Below are 19,293 nucleotides of genomic sequence, written 5' to 3' on the forward strand. Positions count from 1 at the left end.
AAAACCCGATGCCACTTCCTCCCTATGAACCCGTTTCCTGTGGGCGAGGTAACATTGCAACGCCGGTGTTCCCACACTGGTACACATCTCTAGGGTCTGTGTCGAAAGTTTGGTTCTTCTAGGTTCAGCGGAAGTGTCCTTAAACTCTATTTGTGTAACTTTTACGCACCATTGACATTGCATTGGTGCAAGCCGCGCTTTAAGCGCTGCGCCCGATTCCCGCGGGCTTTTCCCGACTTCAGCATTGCTTGTCCCGACTGCTCCCAGTGATTCCCTAGGCCCTAGGCCTAACCACTGTTCGATTGGTATCCCTTATACCACTTTTTTAATATATGGTTTGAGTGGCCACTCGCCCTCATCCACTACTGTGCAACTTTGTATGTTATACTGTGCTCTTGATTTAACGCTTGTGCCCCTTTGCTCATAAAGAGTACTGGGGATTAATTTAGAAATAAATACATATATTTTTATAATATATACTTGTGTGGTGTCCTTTCATTTGATATTACAGGACTGTGATTGGTAAAACAGCTCCCTTAACACGACCTCTTGAGTTAAGCCTTTAAAGCTGCTTAGTCTATGCTACCCTCAAGATAGCTTGTCTAATAAGGTTGACTTACAACCAGACACCATAACGGATTGTTTGTACTGATACAAGGTGGTTCCAGAATTGGAAACATCATATATCAGGCCAACTTCTCACACCCCATGTGACAAGTAACTAAAAAATGTAATTTGTACTTTAATGTCATGTTCCTTGTAGGCCCAGGAATGAGTTCTTAAGGAATTGCCGTGGATGAATGAAAAGTTACAATTCACCTGCTGTGAAAAATTAAGGCAGTCATTAAGGGGCAGATGTATCAAGGAAATTTTAAGTCGCAGACGCTGCAATTTGCAAAAAAGCCGCGTTTGCAACTAAAAATTTGCTAAATGGAATGTATGAAGAAAAATGTATAGCAAAATTAAGGAATCGCAAAATTTGCGATTCCTTAATTTTGCGTAAGCATTTAAGGAATCGCAAATTGCGATTCCTTAAATGCTGTGCATCAAGCATTTCAATTTAGCGATTTTTCCTTAAGAAATCGTAAATTACCACCAACTTCAAGTTGGTAGTAATTTGCAAATTCTTACACAAATGCACTTTTTTGCGTTTGTGAAGGTGCCATGTGGTGCACATACATGCCCTTCGGGCATGTATGTGCGCCATATTCACACACACATGTGAATTTCAGGGGTGCAGCAGGGTGTCCTTAGGACACCCTTGCACACTTGAAATTATTTTCAATTTGCGATTCTCAAATTGCAAATCGCAAATTGAGAATAACTTCCCATTCATTCCTTTGGACCTCCTGGCCCATATAAATGAATGGGAAACTATTCCTTAATTGTGAATTCTCAATTAAGGAATGATAAGAAATCGCTAAACAATTATTATTTTTTAGATACATACCATTTTGCAATTCTCAAATAGCGATTCTCAAAAAATCGCTATTTGAGAATCGCAAATAGATATTTTGATACATCTGCCCCTAAATCACAGGACCTAATGTTAACAGAAAGCCTGACGGCCACAAATCCATGAAGCACATACAAGGTCATACAAAAATATTGGGGCAGACTTACAATACCTAGCGCATCCCTGCTATTTCACAGGGATGCATCAGTTATTGTGCACAACGGAAAAATAGCCTTGCACCACCATAGATGAGCTACATTTACAGTGCGGCGCACCGTGGCGCAAGGATAGACTGATGCGTGACGCATCTGTCGGCGTAAAGGTGACACAGTGCTGGAGTCGTGTTGCAAGCGCGACGCAACTCCCGGACTGCTCAGGGGCGGCTTATACTTGCTGACCTGCACCACTCCTTACACCTGCTACAAGCAGACAAACGGTTTTGCTGCAGGGGGGTTGTAAAAGTGACTCAATGAAATCTTGTAAATTTCACTGCGTGACTTTTACGAGACTTCCTTGCGACGGAACGCCCACCCTGCATACATCATACCTGATGCAGGTATAATGTAGCGCAGCGCTTTACAACGTAATGCATCTCCCTATATGTGTCACGTAAATATGGCACCAAGTGGCACATTGTTTACGACGCTACTGCATTACAGAAGTAACGCAACAGTGTTGTAACCATGTTGAAAGGGGTTTGTAAATCTGCCCTATTATACCTGACACAGGTATTATTTAGCGCAGGGCTTTACACCATGACAGATCTCCCTAGATATGTCACATTGAAAATATGTTGCATAGTGGCACATTGTTTACGACGCCTCTGCGTCACAGAAGAGATGCAACAGTGTTGTAAAGATGTTGCATGGGGCTTGTAAATATGCCCCATTGTTTTTTTTAGCAATGCTATTCGGCCACTAGAGGAAATTTCAGAATACTTACAAGATCTGACATACAGAGCAAACAGAAATCTTGGACTGAAAATAATTCACATTACCTCATCTTTAAAAACACAGAAGAGGAATGATATCATACTATGCAAGAGGTCTAACAAAAGATGTATCTAGCAGCCCCAACAAACCTCCACAATTGTAAATCATGTGGCATAAATACATCTGTAAACACTGAGAAGTGAAATACACATTTGCACACGTGAAAGACAGCTTTACGCATCATCAACTAACAAATCACCCATCTAGAATGCAAGAACATAATTTCAAGCTACATTGAATGCAGCATGCTATAATGCAAACCATTTTGGAAGATAATTAGATGCATAATTTTCTGTAACGACTGCACACGAAGTACAATCTTACTGCATTTGTCATTCCACTGACACATTTTGGAATCCTTTACGACAACTTCTTTCAGTTTTACTCTGTACTCTTGCAGTGTTATTATTTTCCGCCCTTCATCGCCTTGAGATATTTATTGCTGAAATCCGGTTATCAGAATGAGGTAGCTGATTTTAGGTTACACTGATAAAATACATATTTATTTTAGGGTGATATCATACGAAACTACATTACACGTTACCCATTATGCATTTTATATGACATGCTTATTCTGTTGTAGTTATCTTTGAAAACAGTTTTCATCAAATTGCAGATAAAATTTGAATTTGAACATTTGTGTTTATATTCATGAGTACATTGCTGATAAAATAATGAATCATGGTGAGTGCTAGAGGATTTATGTGATTAGGTGGCTGAGCATTTACAATATTATTGATGATTTACTGCATTTTCCAGTTAATTGGGCAACGTATGGTATATGTGTACACACACACACATAGTGAACGATAACATTTATGAGTTTTGTGGTCAATCATCAAACCACTCTGCTAAGGTTCAACATTGCCTGGACTACTAGGATTATGCAGCAAAGAGGACCAAATTAAGTGGCAAAAAATGAAAATCATGGGGCACATTATCTTGCAGTATTATTTTAATCTATTTTACGGAGAAACAACATTTATACATTTTGCAAATTATATGGAAAATGATATATATATATATATTCAATGAAAAAACCATAGGTTATAGTCCATATATAGTTAGGAATTTGCATTTACAAAACCTTTAAAATTCAATGAAAAAACCATTGGTTATAGAACATATATAGTTAGGAATTTGCTTTCACAAAACCTTATTTTACTCGCATAAAACCATTGAAATTCCATATATAGTTAGATGCGCTAACTATATATCGCGCACCCGCAATCCACTGCTGATGATGTCACATATTACATCATTCATGACATGGTTAGTGACATCACTGATGACATCACTGATGACATCTCAAATGACATCACTGATGACATCAAATCAAATCAAATATAAACTTTATTCGGATTATTACGATCCATAAAAGCATTACAATTAAAAATCTTCAATGAGATCTGGTTTAGCAATTACTTAAAAACAACGAAAAGGAACTTCGACAGTATACACAGTACTATTATAATTTAAAGGTTTAAAGGTTTTTCCGATGTCTGTATATACATTTCAAGAAATTGAGGACGTGGTAACATGTGGCTTCAGTGTCCAAAAGCTGCAAGCTCAACATGGCTGCTCTACATTGTCTGAGACCCCAATTCAAATGACATCACTGATGACATCACTGAAGACAACATCCAGTGACTGTATGTTTCTGTAAAGTTAAAATATGTCTTACATATTGAAGAATGAGTGGATGTATAAGTGTCTGGATGAAGGATTTAGTAGGTGCATGACTGACTGTATGAGTGAGTGATTAAATGTGTCTCACTGAGTGCATGGGTTAGTGACTAAACTGTCTTAATTTGTGCATCATTATATCTGTTGTTCTGTAAACTGTTGCATGTGTTGATAAGTAGCTATATGAGTAACTATATGGGTTATTGATTGGTTGCCCAAGTATTTGTATGGGAAACTGAGTGTGTGTGTATGGGTGGCTGGGAGGTGTGTGACTCTGTACATAGATGTGTGAGTAGTTCATTCACTATATGTATGGGTTCAAAAGTGCATGTGGAAACAGCTGTATGGGCGGTTGACTGTGCATGAGTGTATTAGTGAGTGAATGGATATCTCAGTGCTACATGTCAAAGTAAGTACATATGTAAAACACAGTACATGTGAGAGTTGACATATATAAATAACTGTGCATAAGAGCCAGTGAATGTGTGAGTGGCTGTATGGATCATTGTGAACATGTATCAGGGATTGTATAAGAGAGTAAAGTAAATATGTGTTAGTATATGTTTGAATAAGTAAGGTGTGTATAACTGTATAGTTGAGAAAATGGAGGTGTGATTGATTTTTTGCATAACTGACTAGGTGTGTGAGTAACTCCATGGATGAGTGACAGTCTGTGACTGTCTGTTTACACTGATTGTATCTAAGGTTATATTAGAGTCTGAAGAGGTTCATGGTATTATCACATGAATGATATCATCAGTGATGTGATCAGTCATGTCAAATGAGATGTTATCAGTGATTTTATCAGTGATGTCATTTGAGATGTCATCAGTGATGTCATCAGTGATGTCACTAACCATGTCATGAATGATGTAATATGTGACATCATCAGCAGTGGATTGCGGGTGCGCGATATATAGTTAGCGCATCTAACTATATATGGAATTTCAATGGTTTTATGCGAGTAAAATAAGGATTTGTAAAAGCAAATTCCAAACTATATATGTTCTATAACCAATGGTTTTTTCATTGAATTTTAAAGGTTTTGTAAATGCAAATTCCTAACTATATATGGACTATAACCTATGGTTTTTTCATTGAATTTCAATGGTTTTTTAAAAGCTAATATCTGTAGCTGTAAAATGTATTCTTCTTTAAATCTTGAAATATATTTTTCATGTTTTTTAGACAATTTTTTAAAACATTTTTTTTTGTTTCGCTCCCAGTCCGCGAACCGGTCAGCTTCCCGTTAGCTCAATTTAAAGCAGCGGCTTAGTACGCGAACCGGTAAACGTTCCTTTAGCGTAACTGTTACGTTCGCATGACGTTTTGCGTTATCGCGTAATACGTCATTGGACGCGCCAAGTTAGCGGACCCGGAAGTGGACCGGAAAGCGGAGCAAAGCGCGAAACGTAAACACAGCAGGTCATGTGACTCGATAATAACACTTTTCATTGGTTCATTTCACTTTTGGTTTCCTAATGATGTAATACTTGGTCATGTGATGTAAAATTAACACTTTTCATTGGTTTAGAATTGTTCCTTCTCCCAAATGATGAAAACCCCTCCTTCTTTCCTCACTCTGACTTTCATCTTGGTGAGAGAAAGACCCTTTTTGATTCTTCAGCAATGGCTTCAATGGTTGCTTCAGCCAGTGTGCCCCCACCACCTCCTCCACCTCCTCATGGGAAGAAAGGACCACCTGCTTCACTAATTATAGAAGAGGAGGAAAATCAAGAAGAGGAAGAAGAGGAAGAACATCCTGAGTTTTTGCCAGAGGAGCCCAGGAGATATAACAGGAAAGAAAATTACATCTGGCAATTTTTTAAATTTCCAGCTGACCAAAAAAAAGTCAATGCCAGATACGTCTTTTGCCGTATTTGCGGCGATCGTCTTTCAAGGGGCACTGACAAAAAGTACAGCTATGGGAATTATACAATGCACAGGCACATGAGTCGGTGGCACCCTAACAATTACAGTAATGCCCAGCTTCGCGACCAACAACAAAATCCCCCAGAAATGGCGAGAAGATCTGTTGTTCAGGAGGTATCGGGACCGGAGGCGAGGGAGGTGATCCCGAACATCCAAATCAACATGGGGGAAGTGAAGCAAGTCTGTGTGTGGTGCAACCAGACACTTTGCTACCGCGAAAGTAGCATTACCCTTATAATGAGAGCCATCAACAATCATGTGTGCCCAAAACGCCCCAAAAAATAAATTCTTCTTTTTTTCGTTGCTCCTGTTGAGCCCTTTTCACTGAATCATTTTTGTTTCCCCCCTACCCCCCAAAAAACAAAAAAAAATCAAAATGTTCAGAAAAAAACAAAAAAATATAAAAAATGTTCAGAAAACTAATAAAAAAAATTTAAAACAACATAAACAAAAAAAAAGTTCTTTTCAGAACTACCTCCCCATTATTAAAAAAAATTGGTAGAATTCTTTGAACTCTGCCAAGCTCTATTTCTATTAGTTCGCTCCCAGTTCGCACTCCAGTACGCGAACTTTGAGCGAACCAAAAAAAATTTTTTAAAAAAAGAACAGTAAGTATAAGGAAAGGAAACAGACAGTTATGTTACAAAAAAGACAGCTATAGGGAGTAAAGAAAAGATACTGTTACCCGCAATTCACTTCTGATCATGTCATATATTACATAATTTTTGACATGGTCAGTGACATCATCAGCAGTGGATTGCGAGTAACAGTTTTTTTTGTTTACTTCCTATAGCTGTCTTTCTTGTAACATAAATGTCTTTTCCTATCCTTATACTTACTGTTCTTGTTTTAAAAATTTTTGGAGATCATTCAGAAACAGTAACATTAATAGAGACAGAATTAGTGAATAATAATGAAGAAGTATGAGAAGAGAGGGAGTGAGAAAAATACTGGAAGGAGTAGAAAAATTAAGTAATAGAGAAAGGAATGAGAGAAGTAGCAAACACAGGAAAGTAAAGATTAAAGAAATGAAGCAGTAGAACTAATAGATGTTAAATGTGATAGATTAAATGATTGATTGAGGGTGACGATAAGGTGTGTCCTCTCTAAAAGTTTGTTTAAGGTGAACCGTACTCTGGGTTGCATATCAAATTTATGCTTGTTGAAGAATACAGAGCAGATAATAGATGTGAAGACCTACCATTGTAGTAAAACATGCCCACTTATTACATCATTCATAACATAGTCAGTGACATCATCAGCAGTGGAATGCGGGTTAAAAAAGTAGAAAACATTTACCTTATAATTCTTGTTAACTTTTAAAGAAAATTTTTCATATATTCAATCTGTAAAAGAGAGAACAAACATTTCCAAAAATATTAAAACATGTATTTAAAAATTAGAAAAAAGAAGGGAAAAGGTTCAAGAAGAAACAGTTTTTAAACAACTTTGACACTTACAGAAACCTCTACTTCTCTACGACCCGTACACAATCCTAAAGATATTTATTTTAAACAAACAGTATCTTCATGCTGATGAAATGAGGCCTATTTTGAAACATGATGCTTCTTTTGCATTGCTTATGTCTCACAATAGTGATGCAATAACAGCGCAAAAGAGATGTAAAACCATCATAAAATTGTGTCTAACATTTTAAATGATTGTTTCAGGATGCAAATAAGATGTGTGCTTTCAAGAGCTTTCTTAGAGGTGAGGCCTATTTCTTTTTTTAAAAAAAAAACAGTATCCAGAAGTACAGCACTGTAAGCATTAGAATTGACACTTACAGAAGACTCAGTTTTTCCATATCTACCTCACATTTCTAAATGTATATCATAAGTACAAAAAGCAGAACATTAATTATACATGTTAAATGGTTTATTTTTGCTGTTCTCAGAATGTATCAAATTTCACTTAAATCAGTGATTTGAAGGTATTCATCATGTAACAGCGGGGAAAAAAAAACACAATCAAAATGATTGTGTTTAAAAAACCCATATAACCTAAGAAATCTGAATTCAAAACTCCTTAAAATTAACTTACTTTCAATAACGTCAAAGGATCTCCTATGAACAGCATCCACTCTGTTGTGCTATAAATATTTTCAGCCCGCCACTTTCTGAAAGAAAACCTCCATCATTTCGAAAAATATGTTACATACAAGAAAAGACTTCTCACATTCTATCACATGTTTCCACTAGGCCAAATCATGTTGCAGCGATTCGCAACTCTTGTAATTCTTCCAATCAAATCCCGTCATTTTCTATTTTCGCATCTTTCAAAAAGAAAACATTTGAGATTATTTTCACAATCCTGGACTACTAATATCTTACTCTTCTTTGTCACTCATGTTCTCCTTTTCCTATGACACTGATACTGCTTACTATGAAGCAGACTTACTTGCATCAGGTTTATATAGTTGGATTTTAAAATTGACATTATAATTAAAAGTTTTGGACCAATAATCTAGACAGCATTGCAGACTTACATTCCCTCTACTTGATGAACAATTTCCAATTCCTCACAGGAAATCCCAAAATTCTTTCTTTAAAATTTTGGTTTTAAAAACACCAGGTAAGAATTTTTAAGGTCAAACGGCAATTTTTTTTTGAAAGTTACAACAGAATCATTGCAGAATGACCAGCCGTTTCGAGACTTTAAGTAAGCTGTATAATGTCCTGATGTTGTTGAAGGACCATCGTGATAGATAATTGCTACAGTTACAAAAGTCCTCCCTGATATTGACAGCTGAGAAGCCACAATTTTTTTTATTAAAGTTGACAATTTTGATCCATCAGGCTTACATCGTTGGATCATTAAAATGACATACTGGCCATATCTACGTATAAATAATGTTGACATCATATCACATTTACATTGGCTACACTCCATGTTGTGATCCGCTGCATTTACTAGCTTATTAAAGGACACTGATTTACTGTCTGGCAAAGTTAAATATATAAATCTTTCTGAGTCTACACTAGTAGTACTTGATACCATACAGTTCTGGCAGTCATGCTGCCATTGATAAGAAAGCCCAAACAGGTGATCTACATCTACACCCTCATCTTGCAATACATCAAGCATATACATTAAAAACTCCTGACAATCTTGCTGATTATTTTCAGAGAAGTCTGTTTGACCTGAACATTCATCTAACAGATAACGAACTTCAGACACACTTTCTACTTTTGTTCGATCAGTGCTACATTTCTCGAAAACAGAATTCAACAAACAGCATAAAATTTGTTCTGAATTCAACAGAATCTGTTCTTTTAAACTCTCTAGTGAAAAGAGAACATTAACCACTACATTTGCATAGCAGTTGACACCAGAACTGTTTTCAAATTGAAAACCGACAACATCTTCAACAGAATCCACTTTCTTTCTGCTAACAATTTTCGGTTCATTGACTTTTAGTCTTTTTGCAACAACCTCCCTACTATTACTGATATTTCTACGTTTCCGGCCTACCACACGTTTCTCAAACAAAGGATATTGAGGCAAATGTGGCGCATACTCTCTTCTTAACCTATTGTATTCCTTAACACAATCTAGATCCGCACAAATGTTTGTGACATCACAGTCAATCAAGTACAATCCCGATAAAGTTCTAACTCGTGACAATGCCACATATGCCATACCCTCCTTGAACACAGAACTGCCAATATTCACCAATGCACTGTCTACACTTAAACCTTGCGATTTATGGATTGTCACCGCATATGCCAAGCAAACAGGAAACTGTTTACGGCGAACATATAAGTCTTTAACAAGCAAAAACCTAGCAGAACAACGACCAATTAGCTGTACTTCCTCAATGCCATCAAATTGAATTTTTAAAAATTCTATTCCATCTCTATTTCTGTATTTCTCAAAATCAACAACATTACCCATTGATCCATTTACCAGACCTCTTTCTACATGTAAATTCCTTCTCAAAATGATTCGGCAATTTAAACACACATTCAAAGTCTTTTCAAAACCCGCTGTTTTAGATATAGTCTTCTCTAATGAATCCAATTTTGATTTCAAATTGTCTGACAAAATAATTGTTGATCCCATATGCTCTATTTTGTCGATAGCTTCAAGTTTCACAATCTCTTGCTTTTCTAAATTCAACATTTTGTTGTTGAAGATGGCACATTCTGCAAGAGTTGGCATCAAACATATCCGGATTTCTTCTCAGTAATTTTCTGAAAAATATTCTCAGGCACAATCTCTTGTTTGGGATATAAATTTGACAGTAATCGTGCATTTAAAGCTTCTTTCCCATGCTCGGTCACTTTTCCAATTCTAATATCTTGTAGAATATTCTTGTAATCTTCATCCTTTGCCTGACGCATATTTTCATGCAGTTCAGCATAATTGAAGTTTAACCATATATTGACGTTGCCAATGCTCCCTAGGCACTTCCTGGTATCTTCATGCGTGAGTATTTTGAACACAGGTTGACCTTTTACTGGTGTCAGCTGCAGAAGATCTCCGAAAACAATGATGTGTTTGCCACCAAATAACACATCATATTCAGTTTTAAGTACTTCTTGCATTCTCAAATGCACAAAGGCAAGCATGACATTGGAAACCATGCTTACTTCGTCAATGATAAGTAGTTTCATTTTCCTCAAGACTCTTGAAACTTCACAGCAAGCATCCCCAGATAACTTGTGGTATTGTAATTTGTTGTCATGCTCCACTGGCAGCATCAGTAGACGATGCAAAGTAATACCTTTAATGTTATGTGCTGCCAGTCCAGTAGGAGCGGTGACAACACAAGACAGCGATGACTCAGTCCTTTCCTGCAAATAACAAGAAATTGCTTTAATGAGGAAACTTTTTCCAGTTCCCGCTTCTCCACTCACGTACAGTCGGACAGGCTTCAACGATGTACATGAGCACTCTTTCTTCTCATGACTTAATCCGTGCTCAATTTCCTTGGTAACTTCATCATATATTTTCCTCTGCTCAACGTTGAGTTGTTTTTCCAAGTCTTCTAAGTTAACTGAATCCTCCTGAGCATGTGCCATGGCTCTTTCCACTTCATTCATAGCAGTGGCAGCTTCATTTTCGATAATAGGTCCTCCAAGTGGATCTTGACTCAATGAAACAGAACTCTGACTGTCCTGAGAACTGTCTCTGGCAATCTCGGCTGCAATCGTTGCTTCCTGCTCAATTTCCAAAGTTAGCATTTCTTGATATTTAGGAAAAGCAGGACATTCTATGGACTCCTTGGCTGCATTGAAAGAGTCTTCGTAACAGAGGAAATCTCCAAGCAGTTCCTCTTCTGCACGCCAAGGCTTGAAAAGTTGCAAAAGTGCTAAATAGAAAAACTCCTTTTTTTCTGGAGATTCGCCACTCAATTTTCGATGGTTTACTAATTGGCATTTTCTTTGCTTGACCAGGCATCCCTCACTTCCAATTACAGCATACACTCCTTTCTCAATATCTTCTTTGATGTTCCTCTTGAATATATAATTTTGGAGAACCTCATATAGACAAACATTCTCAAGGTGACTGCTTCGATTTGGATAATATGTATCCAACATGTTGGTCTTCAAAATGTCGGTACTGTTTGGTTCCTTTTCTGCCAAATACTCAATTTCCCGGACAGGTTTCAGAACTCGATTTCGCGTTGCAGCAAGACCAAGACTCGCCCAAACGATACTCCTGGATTTGGCATAGAGACTTGCTGATGACAATCGATCAGAACATTCGTAAGCTCCGATTTCTCGATGCGACAACATCTTCAGACTGAAACTGTACAACTTCTTGCTGAGGCTCTTTTCATGGGAAATGTCCTCCCACATATCCTTCAGTTCTGTCTTTTCTTTTTTGGTGATGTAAGATGTCACATACCGAGCCACAGCCATACAGTTGTCAGCCACAAACTGTATATCCATGTTAGCATTCCACATGGACAAAATCACTGGGTTGTAGTCATTGATGTACTTGGACTCTTCGTTCCTTTTCAAATTGTATGTATTCTTGGGTGATTTTCTCGTCACATTATGTCGCAGCGAAGACATCAAACTGTTCACTTTTCCTTTAGAAATCACCGGTCGTGGAAAGTTGAAACGACATTTGGTGTAGAACTTGTCCTTGTTTCTGAATTTACGACGACAGTACTTTCCACAACGATGGCTTTGGAAACGTAGAACTTGTTCTCTTAGGCTTTTCTTCTCCGTTGCGTTTGGAACAGCACACGTAGAATACTGTTCTATGAAATTCATCACTAAGTCATCCGGATCTGTTCCAAATTTAGGTGCATCCTTGATCCACAACAACATATGTATATGAGGGGCACCTCTTGCTTGGTACTCCTTTCTCCAGAAGAAATCCAACACCTCTCCAAGAGGTGGATTCTTCTTATTTGTGATGAAAGACATCATAGCTTCAAATCTATGATTGAAGTACCTGCATACATTCACTGGATCCAAAGAACACAGTTCTCCAGGTGTCTTGAATTCAATGTTTTCAATATTTCCATTTGCCTCTCGTAGAAATTCAAGTAAGTCTTCCCAGCCATACTCGGCACAGCTCAGAGTGAGGAACCATGTTGGAGTTCCTAAGTTCCTCAGCATACATTTTAAATCACCATGACGACGGTACCAGTACTCATTAGTACCACGCTGACACGCCATGAGATTAATTAAGTGAGAATCCAAAATACTGTCTTGGACATTGATTTTATGCATAAAATCACTTGCCGAGATGTTTCGCATCTGTATACCACTTTTTAAAATGTGCTTCACTGCATATGACAATCCTGACAGATCGCTTTCAAACAGAAGATAAAACAAATAGGGAATGCATTGACGAAACCTAGGATCTTCTGCATACAATCATAAAGTCCGGTATTCAGACGCAGGAATTTGATGAGGTCGCGCATCATATCTTCCTCCTTGACCTGTGGGAAATAGCTGTGGGAAACACCGAGCTTCCAAACTTTCCTCCCAAACACTAATGGGACTCCCTTTGGCTTGTTTCATTTGAAACAACTCAATAGCATTCCCCATGACTTCCTTGGAATGCAAAGGATGAACACTATAATGTTCATATATTTCTTCACTATTAGACACCTCTACTTTCTCAATTTGGCCAGCACACAAAACGCTATCCTCTTCATCACTTACTTCCTCTTCTGCAACATATACATTCTTATAGTACTTATTATTTTTCTTCAAATACAAAGTTGCATTTTTCACTTTCCTAACATCCACTAAATCTTGCCATATTTTCTTATTCTTTGTCGGAACCCCATTAACCAAGATAACCAGAGGTTCCTCTTCCACTTTCTCAACTCCAATTGTGTTAATGTTTTTGTTCAAATCTAGAGGCAAATAAACAACTCTTCCCTTTAATCCTCTCTGTAAATCTGTTGGAGGCAACTTCCCTGTCTTTGGCTCCATTCTTACAATAGCCTGAAAGGGATGGATACTTTGAATCAAAATAGATTCATAAGTATTTAAATCCTTCAATTCTGAAGGAATCTCAACCAATTCCAGATTATTATGAACTGCCCTAGCAGGCATCTGGTTTTGATTTAATTTATTACAACAATAAGTACACGCACGTTAGTCCACTCCCAAATCAAAACAATTTTCTACCATCAAGTATGTGGCTAAATCCTTCCATTCACTATTATTTTCCCTTTCAGTTTTTGCATATAAATCCACTAACTTAGTCTGATTCTTATATTAAGTGCGTCGACAACATACACAAGTGAAATTAGGCCTCTCACTTGATTTCATCTGAAACGTGGCAATTTGCTTCTGAAAATTATCTGAACTAGAAACCTGTATATTATGTTCAACATAACCCTCTACTTCTGGGTCAATTTGAACATTCTCATCTCTACTACCAAAGTAACAAAACTCAATTTCTTCACAAATATTCTTCACATCTATTTCAGAACCATGCAAAAGAGCAGCACATAATTGTTTAAGCATAATTGCTAGACTCTTAGCATAATACAACATTCTCACTAATTTTCTCACTTTATTATGATGCACTGCTAGCATCCTGAAATGATGAAAAACACTCTGGCATACTCTCCTGGAAAGACAAGCCAGTGAATGACCACGCAAACCTGTCATTTGTCTCACTCTGCAAGGATCTAAATCTTGCAACAACTTTATTTTCTGCTTCAAACTTTTCTTATTAAATGTCCGTATAAAATCACAAAGCAAATTGATGGAAACCTGTCGCACACTGCAAATAGAACTACACTTCCAAATGTACACAGGACCCTTAGGACGTCTTCCTAAAACCTCATCACTTAGCGCCTCTTCTGTCTCTGTTGTCACAAGTTGTTCTTTTTCAACTGGACAACCATCCTTCACTTCATAAGCTCGACCACTGGTGTCAACTGCAAACACCAAATCATTATCCTGAAAATAACTCTCCTCATTAAAAAATGCCTCACAACTTGAACTATGCATCCATTCTCCGGAAAAAACTTCACAAAAGTTAGTACAATTTACTACTCTCTTCCATCTACTTTTTGTTTTGAAATCAGAAATTACCTTGCTTAGTTTCCTAATTCTATTGATTACCAAAATAAATAACTTTCGCTTAATTTCAAAAGCATGATCAATAATTTTCTCTACATTTTTCTTCTTCTTATAAAATGCCGCTTTCTGTTGGCCTTTTTTTTTAATATTTTTCAATAAATTAACTATTATCCTGTTACGGAACATTCGATTTCGAATGTCCCTAAACTGTTGTTTCCTTCTACTATCATGCACAGAGTTATCTCTTCCTCTACCAGTAACATTTTTGATGGGTCTCTCCTTTCCATTTAAATTGCTTTTCTTTTTGTGGACTGAAACATTTTTTGGAGAAAAACTTTTTTTACTACAAATATTTCTTAAGAATGATTTCGTGCTCTTACCCGGACCTTTCTTGGTGTTTTGACAAGTATTTGGGGAAGAGGACTGCTGCAATAAAACATCATCCTGCTGTCTTTGACGTTTTCTAGCCTTTCTAATTCTATTTTTTGTAGGCATTTTCCAAACTATGAAAGAATCTGCAGTTGAATCTGTGGAAAAATATAATAAAAAATGTTATTAACCACTATTACCAAACAGTAAATGAATAACAGTCATCTAAAACTTAATGCCCTACTAATTATTTAACATAGCAAATCTTTTCCACCAGCACTGCATCACAAAAATGACACTCAATGGTACAAAACAGGCATAGAACAATCATAAATCACTCCCTAATATTTTAAATGATTAATTCAGGATGACGATAAGATGTAGCCTATCTAAAGGTTTGTTTAGGCCCAGATCTTTGGACTGGGGTGAATGTGTGTCATTGATCCACATTCGGTCCATCACCTGTTTTGTTTATTTGAGGTGAGGCCAACACATGGTTGCAGATAAGATTTTCACTGAAAAAAACCAAGGTAAAAAAACATGTGAAGGCCTACCAATGAAGCAAGTCATTATTTGAAAACCATTACATTTCTGGAAATATGCACTGCTAGTGCTTCATAAGTTGTTTTGGGTCATATTTATAAGGCATTTGAGTGTCTATTATGCTATTTTACGTTCTTCATGGTGCAAATTTCTTGTAAATACGCTCCCACCTGCGGTTGGCAAATTTAGATTTTGATTATGGGAGTTACATAGGCATGTTAATAATTTCCCAAAAATGGTGTATGACCCCAAACAACCTATGAAGCTCTAGTAGTACATATTCAGAAATTTAATTGATTTCAAAATTCGTTTTTAAACACAGCATATAAATCAATTGTATACCTGCATTCAAGAGGAAATGACTGAAAATTTCCTTGAGACACATGAAAGCGTTTTCTGGAATGCCCTAGCACCATTTTTTGGACATTATTAACATGGCTATGTAACTCCCATAATCAAAATCTAAATTTGCCAAGCGCAGATGGGAGCGTATTTACAAGACACTTGCCCCATGAGGAATGCTTGCCATTTAAAAAGGAAAAATAACATCAAAGACACTCAAATGCCTTATAAATATGACCCTAAACAACCTATGAAGCTCTAGCAGTACATATCCAGAAATGTAATTGATTTCAAAAATGGTTTTTAAAAACAACATATCTGTTTCAGCTTACATAAGAGACCATGGAATGGGCTTCATATACAACAATAACTTGTGTTACTGCATGCCAGAATGGTACACCGAATATGCAATTACAATTTCTCAAAGAAACAAAATCTATTTCTATATCACTACAGACAAAGCCACAGTTTAAAAACACAGCTTTCTTCATCATTTTCTCCTTAGCAAGATTTATCGCAAATGCGATTAAAAACGGCCGCAATGCATGAATATCGCTGAAAAGTCAACGATATTCATGCATTATCCAGCAAATGCTCTTAGCCATGTTATCCTCCTCCCATTGGATAACATGGCTAAGAACTGCTTGCAAATGCGAAAAAAAACGGCCGCAATGCATGAATATCGCTGAAAAGTCAGCGATATTCATGCATTTTCCAGCAAATGCTCTTAGCCATGTTATCCACTTCCCATTAAATAACATGGCTAAGAACTGCTCAGGGCCCCATGAGGAACGCTTTCCATTTAAAAAGGTAAACATAACATCAAAGACACTAAAATGCCTTCTAAATATGACCCCAAACAACCTATGAAGCTCTAACAGTACATATCCAGAAATTTAATTGATTTCAAAATTCGTTTTTAAACACAGCATATAAATCAATTGTATACCTGCATTCATGAAGAAATGACTGAAAATGTCCTTGAGACACATGAAAGTGTTTTCTGGAATGCCCTAGCACCATTTTTGGGACACTATTAACATGGCTAGGTAACTCCCATAATCAAAATCTAAATTTGCCAAGCGCAAGTGGGAGCGTATTTACAAGACACTTGCCCCATGAGGAACGCTTTCCATTTAAAAAGGTAAACATAACATCAAAGACACTAAAATGCCTTCTAAATATGACCGCAAACAACCTATGAAGCTCTAACAGTACATATCCAGAAATGTAATTGATTTCAAAATTCGTTTTTAAACACAGCATATAAATCAATTGTATACCTGTATTCAAGAGGAAAGGTCTGAAAATGTCCTAGAGACACAGGAAAGCATTTTCTTGAATGCCCTACCACCATTGTTTGGACATTATTAACATGGCTATGTAACTCCCATAATCAAAATCTAAATTTGCAAAGCACAAGTGGGAGCGTATTTACAAGACACTTGCCCCATGAGGAACACTTTCCATTTTAAAAGGAAAACATAACATCAAAGACACTCAAATGCCTTATAAATATGGCCCAAAACAACCTATGAAGCTCTAGCAGTACATATCCAGAAATGTAATTGATTTCTAAAATCGTTTTTAAAAACAACATATCTGTTTCAGCTTACATAACAGACCATGGAATGGGATCCATGTACCACAATAACTTGTGTTACTGCATGCCAGAATGCTACACCGAATATGCAATTACAATTTCTCAAAGAAACTAATTCTATTTGTATATCACTAGAGACAAAACCACATTTTAAAAACACAGCTTTCTTCATCATTTTCTCCTTAAATCATACTATTCTCTATCTAAATTAAATAAATCTTTTCTCACCTTAGCAAATATTTTTTGAGTTTTGAAAACAGTCTCAGAAATACACCAAATTGTCTACAGCAGAAGAAAAACGATGCACTCCAGAGGCTGCAGCTATTGAAAGCACAGAAATACAGATATTCATTTCACATATCTCTCATATTAGCCAATCATAACTCTTCCCTCACTTTTTTCAAATCAAAACCCTTCCCCCCTCTGCCCTCTCTGCCTTTTTTCCATAGCAACCACCTCCTGGAAGACCTCTCATGTTTGCAAATTCACACAACAATGTTTCAATTGAACTCTGAACTCTCAGTGCACCTGCGTATCCAGTGCAATCTTTCATTAAATGTTTCTTCCTTGACCATTCAAATTACATCTTTCAAAGAACACATCCATGCACCCTAACTTTCTGTTTTCAGAAATGGAAATGCACCAATCACTGCTAATGATTCATTAGCATTGGAAATCCACAGTTTTTTTTCTTTAGAAACTCCTACTGTTTCAACTGCCCTTTCATTACCACACTTCATCTGACTGCAGAACAACCTTCTCCCACCATGTTTAAGGTCTGGATTGTTGGACATAGTTACATCCACTGGGCTCAAAGGTATGCTGAGAACAGAAATTTACCTAACCTCAATTTACAAGATGTGGAAATTAAGTGGTTGGGCCAAAGAGGATTAAAATGTCACCAATTGATACAATTGGTGAAAACCTTTATGCATTTGCCAAAACCTGACCTGTTAATAGTGCACTGTGGAGGTAATGATTTGGGCACTTTGACAGAGGTAGGTCTGGAAATGCTTTTAAAGGACACCTTTGAGCAATTAATGGCACTTTTTCCTCAAACTGCCTTGGTATATTCCAATATATGCCAAAGACAGAAATGGAGGTGGTCCAACCAATTTTCTCCACAAATTGAGAAAGCGAGGAAGCATGTAAACAAATCTGTTTCAGCTTTCATGAGAGACCATGGAATGGGCTCTCTGTACAACAATAACTTGCGTTACTACATGCAAGATATCTACAGAGGAGATGGAGTTCACTTCTCAGATGAGGGCAACAGAATTTTCATTCTGAATTTAAGACTGTGCATTGGTACCTACTTATAAGTACCTAAATGTACCATAAACCCAAAAGCTCTTCTCAGAGCTACCCTTCATCTGATCACACACTTTTATTATTTTTTTTCTAACTTTTTTTCTGTAATTTTCAACAAACTACGCTCAAAGAGCGCTATCCGGTACGCGAACTGGAAGCTAACCGCGCAAAATTTCAAAAAAAACGTTTTTTCTTTCGCACATATAGTCCTCCTCAGCCACCCTCAGAAAACGTAGGGGGCCAAAATACTTGTACCATGCCCCCTTCTACCCATTCAGAACATTATTTACCCTCCATTTTATACCTTGATTCGACCGAAACACAAAATGGTGGACTCCCGTTACGCTCCTAGTTCGCGGACCGGACCGCTTTCCGGGAAGCGGTCCAAAAAAAAGGTGGGAAAGTAATTTACAGAAAAACGACTACAGACACTCTCACCAAATATAAATTAGCTCATACTACATAACAATCCCTTTCATTCTCACAAATTTGATTGAAATTTCATTTAGCCATTTAGCCTGTAGACCTCTCCAAGTACCGTGAGGT

This window comes from Lissotriton vulgaris, chromosome 6 (genome assembly GCF_964263255.1).
Source record: "Lissotriton vulgaris chromosome 6, aLisVul1.2, whole genome shotgun sequence".
In the NCBI taxonomy this organism is placed as follows: Eukaryota; Metazoa; Chordata; class Amphibia; order Caudata; family Salamandridae; genus Lissotriton; species Lissotriton vulgaris.